The sequence below is a fragment of the Orbicella faveolata genome, unplaced genomic scaffold (assembly GCF_042242905.1).
Source record: "Orbicella faveolata isolate gen_17 unplaced genomic scaffold, um_ofav_v1 contig_14, whole genome shotgun sequence".
Lineage (NCBI taxonomy): Eukaryota > Metazoa > Cnidaria > Anthozoa > Scleractinia > Merulinidae > Orbicella > Orbicella faveolata.
This window is the reverse complement of record NW_028301541.1, coordinates 10,346,336-10,363,619: the sequence shown is the minus strand read 5'-3', so window position 1 is coordinate 10,363,619 and position 17,284 is coordinate 10,346,336. Positions and strand designations below refer to the sequence as shown.

The following is a 17,284-nucleotide window of genomic DNA, read 5'->3' as shown; positions in this document are numbered from 1 at the left end:
AGAAACTTTTAACATGTATATTTTTCGCCAGTGGGGCGTCTGCAATAATATGAAAAATAAATTTTAAAATTCCTGTTCAAGAGATAGCAGAGCAGCAAACTTTTGCATGTTTGGATATGGAAAGTGATCAGATTCTTAAAAACCTTTTATGCGTCTTATCTAAATTTGTATCATTCGCTCTACGTATGCATCCGTTTGTTTTCAGCAATGATGCAGTGCTGTGTGGCTATAAATTAAGTCTGCTTGTTGCTTTTCATACCTTACAGATTACAGAACTCTTTGGAGAGGACCGAATTCGCAGAAGGTAGGATAATGTCGACACTTAAGCATCTATTGCTTGCTGAATTGAGTTTAAAGTGGTCTTTCATTTGTAGAAGTGGTTATTTTTTATGACAGTTTCAAACCTGTATGACGTTTTTCAATCTTGAAAAGGAAAAAAAAAGGCTTTGCCATACTGTTTAATATCGAAAAAAAGACTGAAATTAACCTTAAAACTAAACGTGATACATGGTTGGTGGTTCTAAAAGGCTACACCATTTCTGCTAATCTAGCAAATGCTATATGGTAAACTCACTTTGGACATCGCGCAGTAAAATCTTAGCACCTTTGTTTTATCTTTTAATTTGTTTTTTCGGTTATGTGATATATATATTGGCATTAAAACCCTTGAGCAGTTTTACGCTTTTGCTAATCGTGAACGTTTTGTAGCGAAACTTTTCATCTCATTATTCATGTGCTCAAAATAAACTTAACATCAAAGTTCAGACGAGTTCAAAATGTAAACATCCATTAGCCATTTCCTTTGACTTAAGAAAACAAAACTTGACCTCTATATGATACTAATAATTGTAATTCAACGATCGGAAGTAACAGTTCATTTATATTGGAGTAAATATAGTATATGTTTAATTTTTCTTTACAATAACATCTAAAATATGCTGTGTATAACTAAGCGTTTTGCGTCTAATTTTCACTAAGTCTCATTTTCTTCATTAATTTTGGAATCCATCCCGAACTCTAAAACTAACGCCCCCCTTTTTCTACTCTTCATAAATATCTTCAACAATCCAAAGAAAGGACAAAAAAAAAATGATGAAAAACAAATGCATATTTAGGCTGCTTGAAAAGAGACGAAAGGCGAATAACGCTAATCATATTGACCGCATTTGAAAAAGAAAATAGTCAAGTATAACACCCCATTAATATCAAAGCTCAAAGTAGATTAAGTCATTCCTTCGACTGATTTTGACGGTTAATGTTAAATTACCGCCTTTATTAAATTTGTTATTCGTTAATGGTTATTTCTTTTCCATGGTTAAAAAGACAAAACTCCGTTGCTCGCTTATTAACAGATAACGTGGGCCATTTCAGTTTAGGTAGACTTTATGTTGCTTTTAATAAATTTAACCCATTATCTTGTTCAAAGAAGTCATAGAATCCTGTACAATATTTTGAAGTGTTAGTAAAAGTGGGGGCTGACTTTGTGCACAGTTTTTCTGCTGAGCTCTTTTTTAACTCATTTGATTTATTCTCCATTGCTTTTATACTCGTTGATGCAGCCCAAGATAACAAGCAATATAGTCTGCGCTAAATTGATTAATATATATTTTATGACTTCTGAAGGTCGAAAATTAATTTTTATTCAGAATTAGGCAGACATTAATTCTACAATCATCCTAACCCAAATTTAGCACGCAATTCAAAGAGTATATCGAGCTAAGACAAAAGCGGGAAGTAGCAATCCAAATTACTTTGTTCTTTGTTCAATTCGATGGGGTTTGTAGCAAGTTTGTCTAGCTCAACAGCAAAATATGAATGGACAAAATTGAAACAGCTTTACCGTAAAAATCCTATGGTGTTGGGCGAGTCAATGCTCAATAGATGCTGAATGAAACACGAAACTTCGGCTTCGTTTTTAAAAGTCAACAGAAATCTTTCTTTCATTTTCCTGACAATGATTGTATTGTTTTAAGCTTGAGGCCAAGAATTTATCACGTTTCTTTTTTATATATGCAACTTTCAGATGTTATTCTCATAAGATGGTATTTAAGTAGATTGCCCTAGATTCGATTTAAAGCTGACTAATGTTAAAATTTGAAAAAGCCGTGAAGAGAAGCGTAATAACATAAGAGGCGCTTTCGTTCTGATCAAAACATTGCGGTTTGAATTTCTGGAAATTTCCATTGGCGAATGGAACAGCATTTCTCGGAATTTCCGGGGGAAAATGGACAGTCTCGCGAGGTATACCTAAACTACCAGGAATTTCCCTCCCATTTAATTTTCCTATCTGAATTTTCGTAATTCATGATTAAATGGTTAGAATAGAATGAATGGGAAGCGCGCCAAATTATTAACTTGTGCGCCATTCTAACTTTGGTCCCTCAGATCTGACACAGAAATCCATTCACCTTCACGATGAACAAGACACTTCTTACAGTCCTAGTGATCGTGCTAGTCGTTGGTGTTTTCACGGAGCAAGGTGACGCTATACTTCGTGCTGGCAGGGATCGAATCGAGAAGGCACCAAGTGACTCTAAAATGCAGCAAAGGGAGACAGAAGATGTGGTTGACGTACCTTACTGCATTATGCCAAGTAAGGAGATTTGAGATGTAACGTAGGAATATTTCCGTTTTATGTCATTTGTATAGCTAACGATATAACAAAAGCTGGTTCTGTGTGAGGTCAGTATAATAGCACGTAGAAAGAGACAGCCCTACATTACGTTTACGGCTTCGTCAATTAGCGGTCATTTGTCGAGTCCCATATCCCATATTGTTATGTAAAACAAGCGAGGTATATATTTTTTTAAATTGATCTTTGAAAGGGAATAAACGTACTATAACATAATAATTTCCCTGATAGACTTTTCATTCTGTAATATTATGACCGGATTTCAATTCGAGGAGAAAGACACGCTTATTGCAGACTTTTTAACCAAAAATATAAATCTTATATTTAATAAGGGTATCCTGGCCTGCCATCCAGCAAAATATCTCAAGCATATAATCCTCCGATCATGGTGTTTCAAAGGAACCAAGTAATCCTTGCCCAGAGTCCATTCATCGGTTCCTTTGATGCACCATGATCCGAGGGATCTTGTATTGATCTGTTTAGTAAAGAAAAGCAAAATCTGTTTTTCAGTTTAAGAAGCCAATCTTGGATACCGCACCCCCCCCCCCCCCCTTCCCTCCCCTCCTAAGAAACACTCCTTTGGACGATGGCATCAAACCCCGGCCTTTGCTCCTCCACAATATTATAGTTTTGTGGTTGATGTCAATTGTGAACGTATATGCGTATAAGGATAAATCTACAGGTTTCGAGTCTGTTTACTAAGGAACTATATGTCACAATAATCAGTTAATGCCACAATGCTGTTCTTTCAAGAATTTTCTATTTGTTTTAAATTTGTTTTATTTCGCCTATTTTTTTCGTAGACGGTGAGTGGAGAAAGAAGTGAAAAATCTCAACGATGATAACCAATGCCCAAAGACGAAGAAGCTAACTATCGTAGTCGCTAGCTCGATGGTTCAGGAGAAGAATCATGTAAAAGTAGTGATTAACTGATAAAAAATTAGAAAATCTGAATAAAATATGTGGCTATGACAACATGCACATGCGAAATGATTATTGATTAATGATAGATTAATTGATCTGCTTTCTTTCCTATCTTTCTTCCTTCCCTGCCTCCTTAAATATCTATTATTTCTTCATAGCTTGATTGGCTATTGCCCAAATCGTCACCTCAGTAATGTTCTGTATGTCGTCCAACTGTGTATTGTAAATGAGAGATAAACAGGTAGGTAGACCACAAATTATTAGGAACACATTCAATTTTTTTTTGGTTATCCTCCGATATCTTCGGGCCTCTTCTGCTTCGGAAATGCTTAGAAATTGATCGAAAACATTCAGAAAACTTTGGCAAAAAATTTTATGAATCTTTGAAAATTTTAGGTAGATCAAACTTATACTCTAGAAGCTGTGTTCACATTAAAGCCGAAACATGATTAGAGTAAACATGTTTCAAGGAAAAATGTTTCGCCTAAACATGTTTGTTATTGCATTGCTCACATCAGTTGTCAGTTTCAAACACGTTTCATGCATGGTTGTATAATTTATGCTGTTCAGTTCATGGTACTCGCATAAATTTTTTACACTTCATTAAGTTTTGCGGCAATGTTCTCCCAAATATTCTGCTTTCTACCCATCGCCGATAATTGCCAGTTGTATTTCTTTATCGGTTCGTATTTCAACTAGACATTTGGCCTCATAGCCACAATTTTGGTTCTTTTGGGCAATCGCCTCCTCTCTGCATCCAACCGCCATCTTTAACGTGTCTGGTCTGATCATGATTAAAACTACCTCGCGAGGTTGTTTTAATCATGGTCAGAATAATCATATTTCAACCATGATTCGCGCAATGGACTGTCTGATGTGAACACTTTCCATAACGAAACATGTTTCATTCGTGATCAGACTAATCATGTTTCGGCCTGGTGCGAACACAGCTTAGAATACTCCCCTCGTGTTCGGTTATAAGTAAGAGGTTAATTGCTGGTTTTCACTGTCATGCCATCAAAAATAAAATCGTAACCCTTCAAAACATGAATTAAAGAATCTGGGATGTGGTAGATTATTGATATATAGGCAAGCTCGCAAAGAGTTCGGAATGCGTGATTTTTCATAGGTACGTTATTCGGAGAAATGTAACTGAATTGTCTCACCCTGATTTATAGAGTTTTGCAAGGTGACGCCATGTTGTCGGAGGGGCGCCAAATTGGCGGCCACAAAGTAGCACAAACATCTGTCACTGATTTTTGCAATTAAAACGACAAGTTATAACTCTAGAGCTCCGACACGTTGAATCAGTCAGCAGAAGATTTAAGGTCCGGTAATACGGGCAGCATTTTTCTTCAACTTGTCTCGCAACATTGTTGCATTGCAAGTTGAAAACCTCTGTTGCGCGTATGATATATAATACCAATGACATCACATTCTTACTAAACGTAAGTTCGTTGTAATTAACGTACACGTTTATACAACATAGCGGCTTTTCTATGCAGTATAGTTCGCCAAACTGAGATAAACTATGATTTAATTTTATAGCATCGAGCGTCCTTTATGAATTTAACAGCCGACATTGGCTACAATGTGAAATTTTCTCTCTCCCTCTCCGTCTCCTATTTACACAACTATCTGACAGTGATTTTATTGCATATAATAATCTGCTTATGCGTAGTTGCTTTCACTTCTGTGATAAAAATGGCAGCTCAATTTCCAGCGTTGTCGGCCGGAAAGCAAATATGCCTACTAGACCAAAACAGCGAGAAAGCAACTGGACTCCAGGCCCTTACACATTCTGCCGGTAAAATTTCGAGCCTCAGGAGCACAAAATATAATACAAGGGGCATTAAATGTTTCATTCACAAGGAAAGTCAATTTTGAGAACATATCCGGTCCTTCCCATGGAGAAATTTCCCTCTCTTGCAATACCCAGAAGTGCGATAATGTTGCAACAACTTATTATCCAATTTTCGCTCTATTATCTGTCAAGTGGTCGCTAACGGGAGGTTAAAAAACAAAAGGATTTTCAAACTTTTAGCTCTAAAAGTGGTCGCAGTCGCTTACGAGAGGTGGTCGCTTACAAGAGATTCCAAATATAGTGATTTGACTTGGAAACTTTCGGTATCTTGGAAAACTGGTCGTCGGAGTGGTGGTCGCCTACGAGAGGTGGCCGCGACTGGACCTTCGACTGTAGGCCATTTTTGGCCCTTTTGCATATTCTGGGGCCTGGGAACGAGTCTGAGAGGGAGCTGGCACGGGCATCCGAGCAAAACAAGATGGCGGAACCAAACCCGGAACTGGTAGAAGTCACTGACCACGAGGAAAGAAAGACAGGTCATCAATGCTCTATCTTTGTTAAGGGCTCCAGAAAAGTATGACCTTGCCCGTAAACGAAAAATTAGTTCTAATGATTCTTGCAAAAATAGGAATACTCGGTTTGTACACGCTAAGACTGCAACTGACCCACATGCCTCTCCAGCAGCAAGAATCCGGGAATTTCCAGATGAATGCTTTCTGTCTCAGGCTCTTTAGATTATTACAAGTTATTACCCATGTTAATTTTAAGGATTAAATAATAAATGCGCATATGTTGGTTTGGCCTCAACCACAAGTTGCTCGGCATCTTTTTTGCAACTTTTGCTGTTTGGAGCATCTTTCTGGCAACTTTTCTTATTTAGAGCAACTTTTGAATTTGGGGCAACTTGATGAAATTTTGAGCAACTCATAGGAATTACCAAGTCCTATTATACTGTTTAAGCCTTGTTAGGTATCCTTATAAGAAAATTTCAGTTCTTTAATATTATAGATAACATTTTACAACGCGCTAATTCAATCTTGTGCCCTTCCCCTCAGTTGGACTACCCGCAGTTTGAGGTCAGCGGTTGGCAAATAAGACCACGTTTTTCAAAATGGCGACGAACAACGAAACTGAGGAAGAAATTTCCATCTCTTCCTCGAATGAAAACGACCCTATCAGAGAAGCCAAACAGCTCGGAGCAAATGTTAATAAACCTATTGCCTCTGTCAATATTTGTATGTTTGAAATGTTATAGTATGTATTCTGATTTTGCAGGAAAACAAATGAAATTACACAGTTGTACATTTGAAAGTCACCCGCAGTTGTTGCGTTGCCAAGAAAAAAGGCAAACAAGACATTAGTTTTAAATTGCATTATTGTACTTCACAGTGGCACTTGGAAAGTAAATAAAGGCAAAACTGGTTGTCATTTTGATTTTATTTTACGAGCAACTTTTAAGCAACTTCAGGCAACTTGTAAAGAGTTTTGGGGCAACTTTTTAGATATTTTGGAGCAGCTTGTGGCTGAGGCTACCCTAGATGGGTGAAACAATGTCTCATTTTTCATGTTTGAGTATTTTGAACCCAGGAATATTAATTTTTATAGAAGCATAATTCGAGCATAGCAGTACTTTTGGAGCATAATTTCGAGCAGAATAGTCTCTTTTGGGGACAATTCTTTTAAGCAGAATAGTCTTTTTTCGAACAGAAAAAGCTAGTGGAGTTAAATCCTTAATTTAATAGGGCAATATTCAATAAAAGGAGAAAAAGACGAGGACCAGCCCGAATCAGGGAAGGAGAAGTTGTGATTTCCTCGAAATAATATACTGCCGTGAAACAGCGCGCACTTAATTCCCTCTTTATAAAATTAGTTACGAAAAAAAATTCAGTGACAAAGCAATTGTTGATCTCGGTTTCCTTCAGATTTGGTGATTTGTTGGTATTTATATCCTGCAAGTATATGCCTCGGCCTTCAACTTTGGTAATTGACTGAGCAGCTCGCCACTGACGAATCACGATATTTTGCTCAGCCTGGTGCGATGATAATTAATTGAACGCACGTGAGTCGAAGGTCGCGCGTATATGTCGTCTGACAGGTGTGGGTTTATTTTTTTTTACATTTTTGAGTACCTGCTACTCTGAAAGAAAACTGTTGTTTCTTTATATTTGACGAAAAATTGCATACAAAATGTAAAAAGGATCTGTGGGAAAATATTTCACTCGAGGTCTTTTTAGTGGAATTAAATCAAAGGCTCCCTGAGCCAGCTCATGGATGAATAGTTGATTTTTGCCTCTGTGACTAAACGAGTTTTTGTGCAAAACTATTCATATGAAAATGCATGTCACCTGTACGTTCATTCTCTACAAAATCAAGTTATTATCATGTGAAATGTTTTGCACGAGCATTCGTTCTAAAAAAGAGGCAAACAGCAACTCCGAAGTGGAAGTAAAGTGGTCCATCAGGTCAGGACTTATCCCAGTTTCTGTAGCATGAAGCAACTAGGAGTATTTCTACTACCCCCAGATGGGATGCTAGTCGATCGCAGGGTTACCCTGCAATATTAAATTTGCCAATACTTATTTATACACCTGAGTAGCAAAGGCACTGTGAGAGTTAAGTGTCTTGGTCAAGAACACAATACACAATGTTCACAGCCAGGGCTCGAGGCCAGACTGCTCGAAATAGGAAAGAAATACAAAAATCAAATAACAGGTTGTTTACACAGACAGCATATAAATTTTAAAATGGATAATAATTAATTTTAACTGGAATTATTTTAAAATGGATAATAATTAATTTTAATTGGAATTGGAACATTGTTACCATATTAACTTGTACATGATGTAGTGTCAAAGAATAACAACAGCCTGTTTCAAAATGAAATCATTAAATGAGAGTTCACCATATTTAAGAATCAGTCGAAAATTGACAATATAATTATGTATATGAGTCAGCAGTGCACTTAGGGTCAAGGTAAATTGGTTATGGTTCTTGTTCAGTTAACATTATGAAACAGCTGTATAACAATGATTACTATTATGCAAAAATTACAATACATGATTTTGAAATTTATTTTCGACAATCAACTTGAGAATGCGAGGACGACCAAGATTATTTTGCCCAATTTCACTTAAGTGAGACATGGATATTGGCAAAATCTTGTTTACTATAAGCTACGTCGAACATAAACAGTTTGATTGTATTTTGCAGGTAAACAGGAAATCTATAGAAAAAAAGTATTTCCTTCAATATTATAAGAATGATTTCAGACACTTTTGTTTCAATCATGAACCTGAAGTGAAGGGAATGTTTTTATTTACAATTTATAAGGTTTTTTTTTCCTATAGAACTATGTCCATGGAGAGGAGGAAGGGAAGTAACAAAGTTTTATACAAGGAGGCTCTGGTCCAAGGTCAAAGACCTATCCATTTAACAGTGTTCTTGACAGGAAAGGCTTTCCTTTCATATACATGTAGCTTCTAGCCTGAAACCCCTTTCACAAACCTAATGTGGCCCACTAGATCTTATTTGTGGGATAAATAATCAATTAATGTTTGAAATCCCTGTCCTATTAAGTCTTATCATACCTCCAGCCTGAAGAAAGTGCACCTTTAGTTAACTGTAGGAAAAAGTCCCCGACTTGATGCAATGCAATAATAAGGGTACTACATATTGTAGTGCATGAAAGTAAAATAACAATAATTTTCTTTCTTTGAAAAAAAAATCACAGTATTTTATTCCTATATATCTTGGTAATTGTTTGTGCTAGTCTCACTAGCAATGCAGTGATATTGAAAAGGATTGCAGATATGTCTCTGCTAACAGATTTTTGCAATGTTTACAAAACATACTTATGTTGACAAGTATCAAGCATTCTCTTCTCCATAATTCAAGTTTTGATGTCAATTTGTTTAAATCTCTCATTTCTAGGAGCAAAAAAAAAAAAACTCTACATCACCAGCCACCATGCGTCCGGCTTTTTGACACAATTGGACAGCATATCTTTCTTGCAAAAAAAAAAATATATAGATCTACACAGTCTCTTGGACTTAATTTGTTCATCCATCACTAAAATATTGCAGTGTATATTTACTCAATCGTACATGTAGATTGTCTTGCATATCATCCGTGAAGAAATTTTCACTCTGGTCGAACTGCATGGAATATAAAAGAAATGTAGTGTGAACGACAACAAAACTAAAAGATATGGCAATTCGAAATTTTTTTCCCCTTGGTGTTTAAAAACAAGCTTACAAATTTCGAGCTTGCGATACTAACACAGGCAGAATTTCAATGTGTGCGTACAAAATAAAACAATAAAGAAACAATGAAATCAAAACCTAACAAGAAGTTATGCTTACTTTGGACTCCACAACGAGAGAAAGCGAGTGGAAACCATCAAATTCCCTTACCAAGAAAAAAAGGTACGAGCTTAACTTCCCCGATATGTTAATCACGATCGCACTTTCTGGCTTTGTCTTCCCGGGTGTCATGTATCAATTCTTTGACCTCGCCGACCGTGCTGTTGTGAACGATGCTTGACCACAGTCATAAATACCTCTACCAGCTTTCAGCTAGGTGTGAGGAAAGAAAATCACATGAAACCAAAATGGCCGACCTCAATCTTCGAGGTGTTCGACAAACTCGTACCCAGGCTCTCGATTTATCGGGCAAAAATGTACGCCTTTCTAGTCCCCACTCGTCAAAGAACCTTTCCCGAAGTCGACCGAACACTCTTGGACAAAAACAACACTTAGCAGGGGAGGCAGGAGAAAATTGTTTAATCCAGGTTTAATGAATAAATTAATTAGAATGGAGTGAGTGAGTGAGCGCCATCCGACTGCCCTAAGCTCATGGATGTTACTTCATCCATGAGCAAAAAGGACGTAAAATATCTCTGTAAAATAGCTCAAGAATGTAGGAAAGTGCAAAAGTGCAAATCAAGCATAAAGTTGAATCTAACAGGCGAGCTTAAATGAAGTGTAAGCCTACTCATGCAGAGACACAAAGTACATGTAGTCTCATTTGCTAGTATGCACACAATTAAACTTCGTCCAGTCATGACGTAACTTATACCCTTTGGGCTGGCGGGGGCGTAAAACAGTACACCCAGACTGTTTTCAAACCTTTGTAACTTAGTCCTATTTAGCCTGGGGTCCGCGCTGATTTCAATCTTTTATCACAAAAACAGCGTTGACGCTCTAGCAGTGAAACGTCCGTCAAGATAATGGACATCTTGACTTTTGTGACGTCATGTGTGGCGTTCTGTGACGTCATGATTAACACATGGTAACCAATACATTACAGAAGTTCAGATGCTTTACAAGCACTAAGTGTGATTATCATTTAGTGTATACATACTTTTGTAACTGGAGATATTTAGGTGGGGCAGTTTTGTCCCTCCCAGGCTCACGAATTAAAAATGTTTGGTCATTAAATTAACTTTTTTATTGCAAGCAATAATGCAAAGGGTGTCTGACCGAAATTTTGTGTTTTTTTTTTTAAAGCGAAAATTTATGATTTTATTGCGAATTAGGATTACACGAAGACTCTTTTTCCAATTTCTTTATATTTTTGTTACATTTACTTTTCTATTGTTCTAAATCGATCTTTGAGGACAAAAAGAGACCCCCAGGGCTAACCAAAGGAAAAAAAAAGATACATTTCATAGTTTCATTTTATCTCTCTTCATGTCCTCTCCCTGCCGTAAAGATAAGTTTTTGATTCTATTGATTATTTCAGCATTTGTACTGATCGTAGTCTTAATAGATCCGACGCTCCTCACTGGTTTGATGCCCTGGTTTTGCTGCAATTAAAAAAAAAAACGCCAAGCTAAGATAAACTTTGTTTATATAAACGAAAAAGCTGACCAAAACTTGGCCCGGAACATAGAAAATACAAATACAAATACTTTATTAGAGTATAAAATTACAGAACACATGTTACCAAAAAGCAATTGATATTGAAACTATAACCATAACTGTTAAAAGTACTCATGGCTTTCTTAAATATCTATGGACATTCAGTCAAAAACTCTTCAAAGAGTAAGGCTTGGAGTTTCGTGAACGTGACTTTCTTAACTTGATCTACAATCCATTTAACTAATCGGTCCTTAATAAATTACTCATGGGAAATAAAACACGAAAGCGTTATGCTACAGTTCAGCTTTATTTTTTCCCTTGGCACCAGCGTCAACAATCGTGTTTAAAATTCGCCCAAAGAAACGGCCTCCGAGATAGCACTGATCACTTAAAGATACTTTCACTTAAAAATCTCAACAAAAACTAGGGATCAGCTATCTGCTCAAATCCTGCGAATTTTCATTTCCTAAAAACAATTGATTGATGGTTCAAATCCATGCAGTTAAAGAAAAGAATTAATAATACTGAGATACTGTCTGTGGGAATCGACGCTAATCACTGTACCACTCATCAATTAGGAAGAACGGATATACAGTACCTCCGATGCTAATTTGTAGGATAGATAACATCAGCCATCGCCTATCGCTAAATTCAAAGCTAAAACCAAATCAAAATGCCAACTTCGAAATTTATTAGTTGTGAAATATTCACACAGGACCAGAAACACTTTCTTTTAGCCGAAAAAGCGAATAGTTCATTAGGGTTTGGCATTATTAACAAAGTTTTATTGAAAAAAAGAGTCTCACTTAATAATCTAGTCTAAGCAAAGAAGAACAAAGCTATTAAAATATGTATGCCAGAAACTTTATTTTGAACATTTATTAGGGAACAGAGAGCTACTTGTTTATCGTTAACTTTTTCATCTTTCTGGCTACCTGGCTTGATGTTTTTTGATTAATATTCCAAATCGGTTTCATTTGAAAGCGGAACTGAAGTAATGAATTATTGTCTCCTTTGGAGCAAATATTTTTAATTGACATTAAGGTCTTTCTTAGTGTCGATATTTTTTTTTCGGAAATAGCTTAACAATCATATTGTATCATATCTTTTGGAACTATAAGAGTAATTGATTTTAGGCTCATTAGCCAAATGGCAGTTATGCTGCGTTTCCCCTCTTTTGAATTCTACAATAGCCCAGAGATAAAATTCCCCGTTAAATCTAATCATTGAAACCTTTCACAAATTTAACATTTCGGAAAAAGACTCCTTGACCATTTTTTCCCATAACAAAATAGGTTTTAAAGTTTCCTTTAAAAAAAAAACAATTGCTTAGGATAAACGTGAGTTGATGAAATAATGGAAATGTCAAATTTTAAACTTACATTACATAAATTAAGTAATTGTGAAGTCTGACGACATGGCGGCTTTTGTTTGGCATTACATGAGAGCCTTCCACAAAGCTATTATCTCTTTTCGGAGATCTGATATTTATAAGTGGTCAATATCCTTTCACGTAAGAAGAAAGATGATGTAGATATATACAACGGATATATCTTTCCCACTGAATCCTGATTTTACTTCAGGTTTAGCTGCTGCAGCACCCAGACAATTCACAAACTAAAACTCGTTCGCTGACTGAAATGTAAGTAGTGCTTTTTCTATTTGCTCATATTTTTTTATTATTTCTATGGGTTTGTTACAATCGAAAAAATGTCCTGGTATTGTTTCCCTGCCATTTCGTTTGATCTAGCTTAGTTTTCATGAAATTTCAATTATTTGATCATCTCCGCGCCCTCTTTGAAGTGTACTAAACGATTTTAGGTGCAAAAGGGTTTACTGAAGGCAAAAATGTATGATTACAATACTAGATCGAGGCAAATAATTACAGTCCTTTGTCAGAGCTTTAGTCGACCTTAAGTTACTTCCAGTTTATTTTTTATATAGTATTTGATCAAGGCAAGGCTTTTTATCTTGTTTTTAACGTAATTTTCTCTATTCAGCCTTTCTCTAAAACAGTTAACTCATTGATACTTTTGAGTCGACGGATCTCTTCATTATTCGGGTGAAGTCAATTGTCACATCCACCACACATTTTCCCAATAAGTTTACCCCATACCCTGATTACGAACAATAATTCTCCGATCTTATTTCAATCACCCTTTTTTATAGAAGTTTCCTGATATTTCCCCAGTTCATGGAGGAAATGTTTGTTTAAAAACTGAGGGAATTTGGAATTGTTCTCGATTGGTCTGTCATCCTCGGTGTTCTGAGAAGGAACAACAAAGCAAAGTCGCGCGTTCCTAATCTTCCGTCAGCTTTTCTTCCTCGCAAAAAAATATTCCAGTGAAAGGAAAACATTCGATTCACAATCGTTGACGCAAAATTTCGTCACTTTTAATTTTTTTCTTATAAACATACGAATTTGTGTGAGAAGGCATCATGCTAAATACGAATTGACTTAAACGATTTAAAGAGTTTGTGAAACTTGGTAATTGGCAAAGTAACTTTTGAGATTTTAGACCACTCCCCACAAAGAGAATTCAATACATCAGGCTCAAATTCCTTAGGATAGTTAATCGTGACATGCCCTTTCAAAACTCGGAGCATGTATTTTGGTACTTCAATCGAAAACTGAGTTTCGCATGCTAATGAGGTTAATACATTGTAAACAAAGATTCACCTAAGTCAGGCTTAACCAGTCTTGACAACTTCAAAGAGGAAGGCCGCGGAAACAAATACTACATGTTGGCGAAATAGGTTGAAAAAAGTAAGATTCATTTCATGATTATCCTACGATGAAGAAGTAAAATATTAGCAGCCTTTCATCGCTCTAAAGTTCTAAGATTTGAAGCGTTTGTGACAAACCCATTTCAGTGCCGCAATGTCAATAGCTCTTATTGCAGTTGAGCCTGCAGTCAAATATTCCTTTGTTTAAAAAGGCATACAAACGAGGCGACCTGGTCAATACAAAGCAAAATTGACCCTTTCGCCACGTTTGTATGTCAAACCGCTGATAACTTCAATAACAGCTATTTCAAGTTTTGAACCTATCACGGCGGCCAAAGTTAAATCAGTGGCATTACTGTGTTGTAATGTCGTCTCTCTTGTGAGAAAAATTATGAGATGCTCGCGATTCTTAAATATAGTGAGGTATATTAATAAACAAATAAATAAATAAATAAATAATTAAAATATATGTATAGCGCTAAATCCAATAATTGTCAATGGCACTTTACATTAAAGGTTATTAAAAATCTTAAAGAAAGGGGGAAAAAATAAAGGGGAAAAATAATAGGAATAAACTTCTAAGATCTTTAATTTATATTCTGTAAATTCTATATTTATATTCCGTAAATTCAGTATAACGATTACGTGGAATGGCCACAGCGGGGATGAGCCAATCGAAAGTCTCAAACAGAGCTCAATAAAATCTGTTTGTTGCTATTCCTACTAGCCTTATATGTTTGAAATAGTTTTTTCACTCTTTAATCCTTTCCGATTGTTAAGCTATATATGGAAGCAGCAGAGCGCAGTTGTGCCACCGGTACTCATAAAACTATAGTTGCTTTTGCCTGCGCCTCCAGTGCTTCATAGATGTCTCTCGTGCTGTTCAAACTTCTCGCTTTCATTCATACCTGGCCACACTCTCTGTACTCAAAGCATCCACCTTATGGAACTGAATGAGTATAGTGGTTTGTTTGGGGGCTATTCCAAGGATGTTTGAAGAAAAGCAGTTTGACCGGTCAAGCTTGATTCTAACTTGCCTGAGTGAGGTAATAGCCGGAAGGGTTTTCCAGCCTTTAGACCGAAAATGGCGTTTAGGCTACGAATTTCCAGTTACATATTCAGTCGCTGATAATAGAATTGTCGTTGAATCGCTAGTCAATCTTTCTTTTTCTTTCAATCTTTAAGTTAACCCAAGAAATTCACCATGAGGAAGGTATTGGCCACAGCGCTGTTTCTTGGGCTATTGGTGGGGACATTCTTTGGGTCAGGGCAGGCCCTTATTCGTGGTGGGAGAAATATGATTCCAAATCAGCCCGCTGAAGAAGACGCTGACATAATCTACGAAATGTACGACAGAGCTCAAAAAGTACCTCGTTATTCCAAACGAGGTAACTAGTTGTTAAACTATTACTTTACAGTAAATAGTGTTATTCGGGTTGTCACAAAGTCCTTCCGAATACAAGCTTTGGAAGTCCTCGGCATTGCCTGGAGTTTTTGAACTTTGACCTGCATTTCCTGAAAATACTGCTTCTGATTTACACAAAGATCTTTTCTCCGGACTTCATGCCCACAGCAGTAAGGCTATTTAAAAAACTAGTTTCAAACCCCCGTAGGACAATGATGACAGATCTGAGACAATCTTTTCGCTACCCTTTCCTAGTGTCCTTCGCAGCATCTAAGTCACCGATTGAGATCCACACTTTTCAACAAATGAACTGGAAGTTTCAACACATAATTAATCTGAGTTATAAAAAACTACTCAATTTGAACTAACAGTTCCATTCTTAGCGCAACCGTTACGTTACACATTGTCCTAGAGATGTCAAATGATACACTGATGTATATAAACATACTGTAGTTGTAGTCAGGCATAGTAATAAAATCTTAAAAATTGTTGTCACTGACTTAAAAATCTTAAAAATAGACGTTTCGGCTTAAATACTATAACCTTCTTCAGTGATGAAATGAATGTTAACGGCGTCTAAATGTAAATGAGATGTTTATAAGGATGTGAGGAACTCGCTAGGGATTAACTTAGCATTTTGTAAATGTCTAGAATATGCGCGTGGTCATTAATTGAGTACAACACGTGGTGGACGCACTCAAAACCAATGGTTACACGGACCAATTCTTAAATAGCTGCCAAAGAACCAAACCCCCTAAAGCATTAAATCAGCCCCAAAATAATCAGCCTCAAAGCCACAGAGGCTTTGTTACTTTGCCATATTTTCAAGGAATCTCTGAAAAAACTGCAAGAACTTTGGGACAATTCGACGTAAATGTTGCTCATAAACCCATCAAAACGGTTGGTTCGATCCTGAAGAAACCGAAGGACAAATTCGATCAAGACCTGTCAACTGGTGTCGTGTATAAAATCAATTGTAAAAACTGTGAAAAACTTTACATCGGTCAAACATCCAGAGCACTGAGATCCAGAACAAAAGAACATAAAAGAGCCGTCCTCACATGTGACAAGAACTCTCTTTTGGCGCAACACTGTATGAAAAACAACCGCGAATTTGATTTTAATAATGTCAAGATCATAGACCGCTGTCCCTTGTGGTCGCGTAGATTGTTCTTGGAAGCGTGGCATTCCATTCGCGAACCGAACTCAATTAATGACCACGCGCATATTCCAGACATTTACAAAATGCTAAGTTAATCCCTAGCGAGTTCCTCGCATTCTTATAAACATCTCATTTACATTTAGACGCCGTTAACATTCATTTCATCACTGAAGAAGGTTATAGTATTTTAGCCGAAACGTCTATTTTTAAGATTTTTATGTCAGTGACAACAATTTTTAAGATTTTTTTACTGATGTATATGCGACCCCAAAACAGCGGAATTGTGAAAAAAAAGTTAACAGTTTAATGACCAACCCTAAATTGGCATACTCTAACCCCGGCTACAGCGCAAACTTGCTTACGTAACTTACGACTTAAAAAGTAACTCTCTAACAAGTCAGTTGTTTTCTGTTTAATTGTTGCTCTTTCACTAATGTTACAGAGAAATGGAGACGGGAGGAAAGTGAATCCTAAACAGTAAATAGTGACTACTACAATCCTGTCAGCAAAACGGATCAACTACTGGCTAAATTGTCTAAACAATGATTAACTAAGAAAACTGAAACTGTGAAAACAATTTGAAATAAATTTATACATCATGGGGGAATAATGATCATGTTTATTTATGGAGAATTATTTCATTCGTAAATTCAGTTGTTGTTTTTTTGTTGCTGTTGTTGTTTATTAAGTGATGACTGCATTTTAAATGTTACTGAAACGTCTCAATTTTAGTTTACTGTTTCTTTAGATGTTTGCCGCATTCTATTTT

The 17,284-nt window shown here is 36.4% G+C and overlaps 2 long non-coding RNA genes across 2 annotated transcripts; both read left to right on the top strand.

Moving 5' to 3' along the window:
- Window positions 1-256: 256 nt before the first annotated feature.
- LOC110041397 (uncharacterized) lies at window positions 257-3,609 on the top strand. Its single transcript, XR_002295761.2, has 3 exons — window positions 257-304; window positions 2,386-2,593; window positions 3,436-3,609. It is a non-coding gene; the product is annotated as an uncharacterized LOC110041397 (long non-coding RNA).
- A 9,108-nt stretch (window positions 3,610-12,717) lies between these two features.
- On the top strand, window positions 12,718-17,125 carry LOC110041345 (uncharacterized). Its single transcript, XR_002295750.2, has 3 exons — window positions 12,718-12,863; window positions 15,134-15,336; window positions 16,958-17,125. It is a non-coding gene; the product is annotated as an uncharacterized LOC110041345 (long non-coding RNA).
- Window positions 17,126-17,284: the final 159 nt, after the last annotated feature.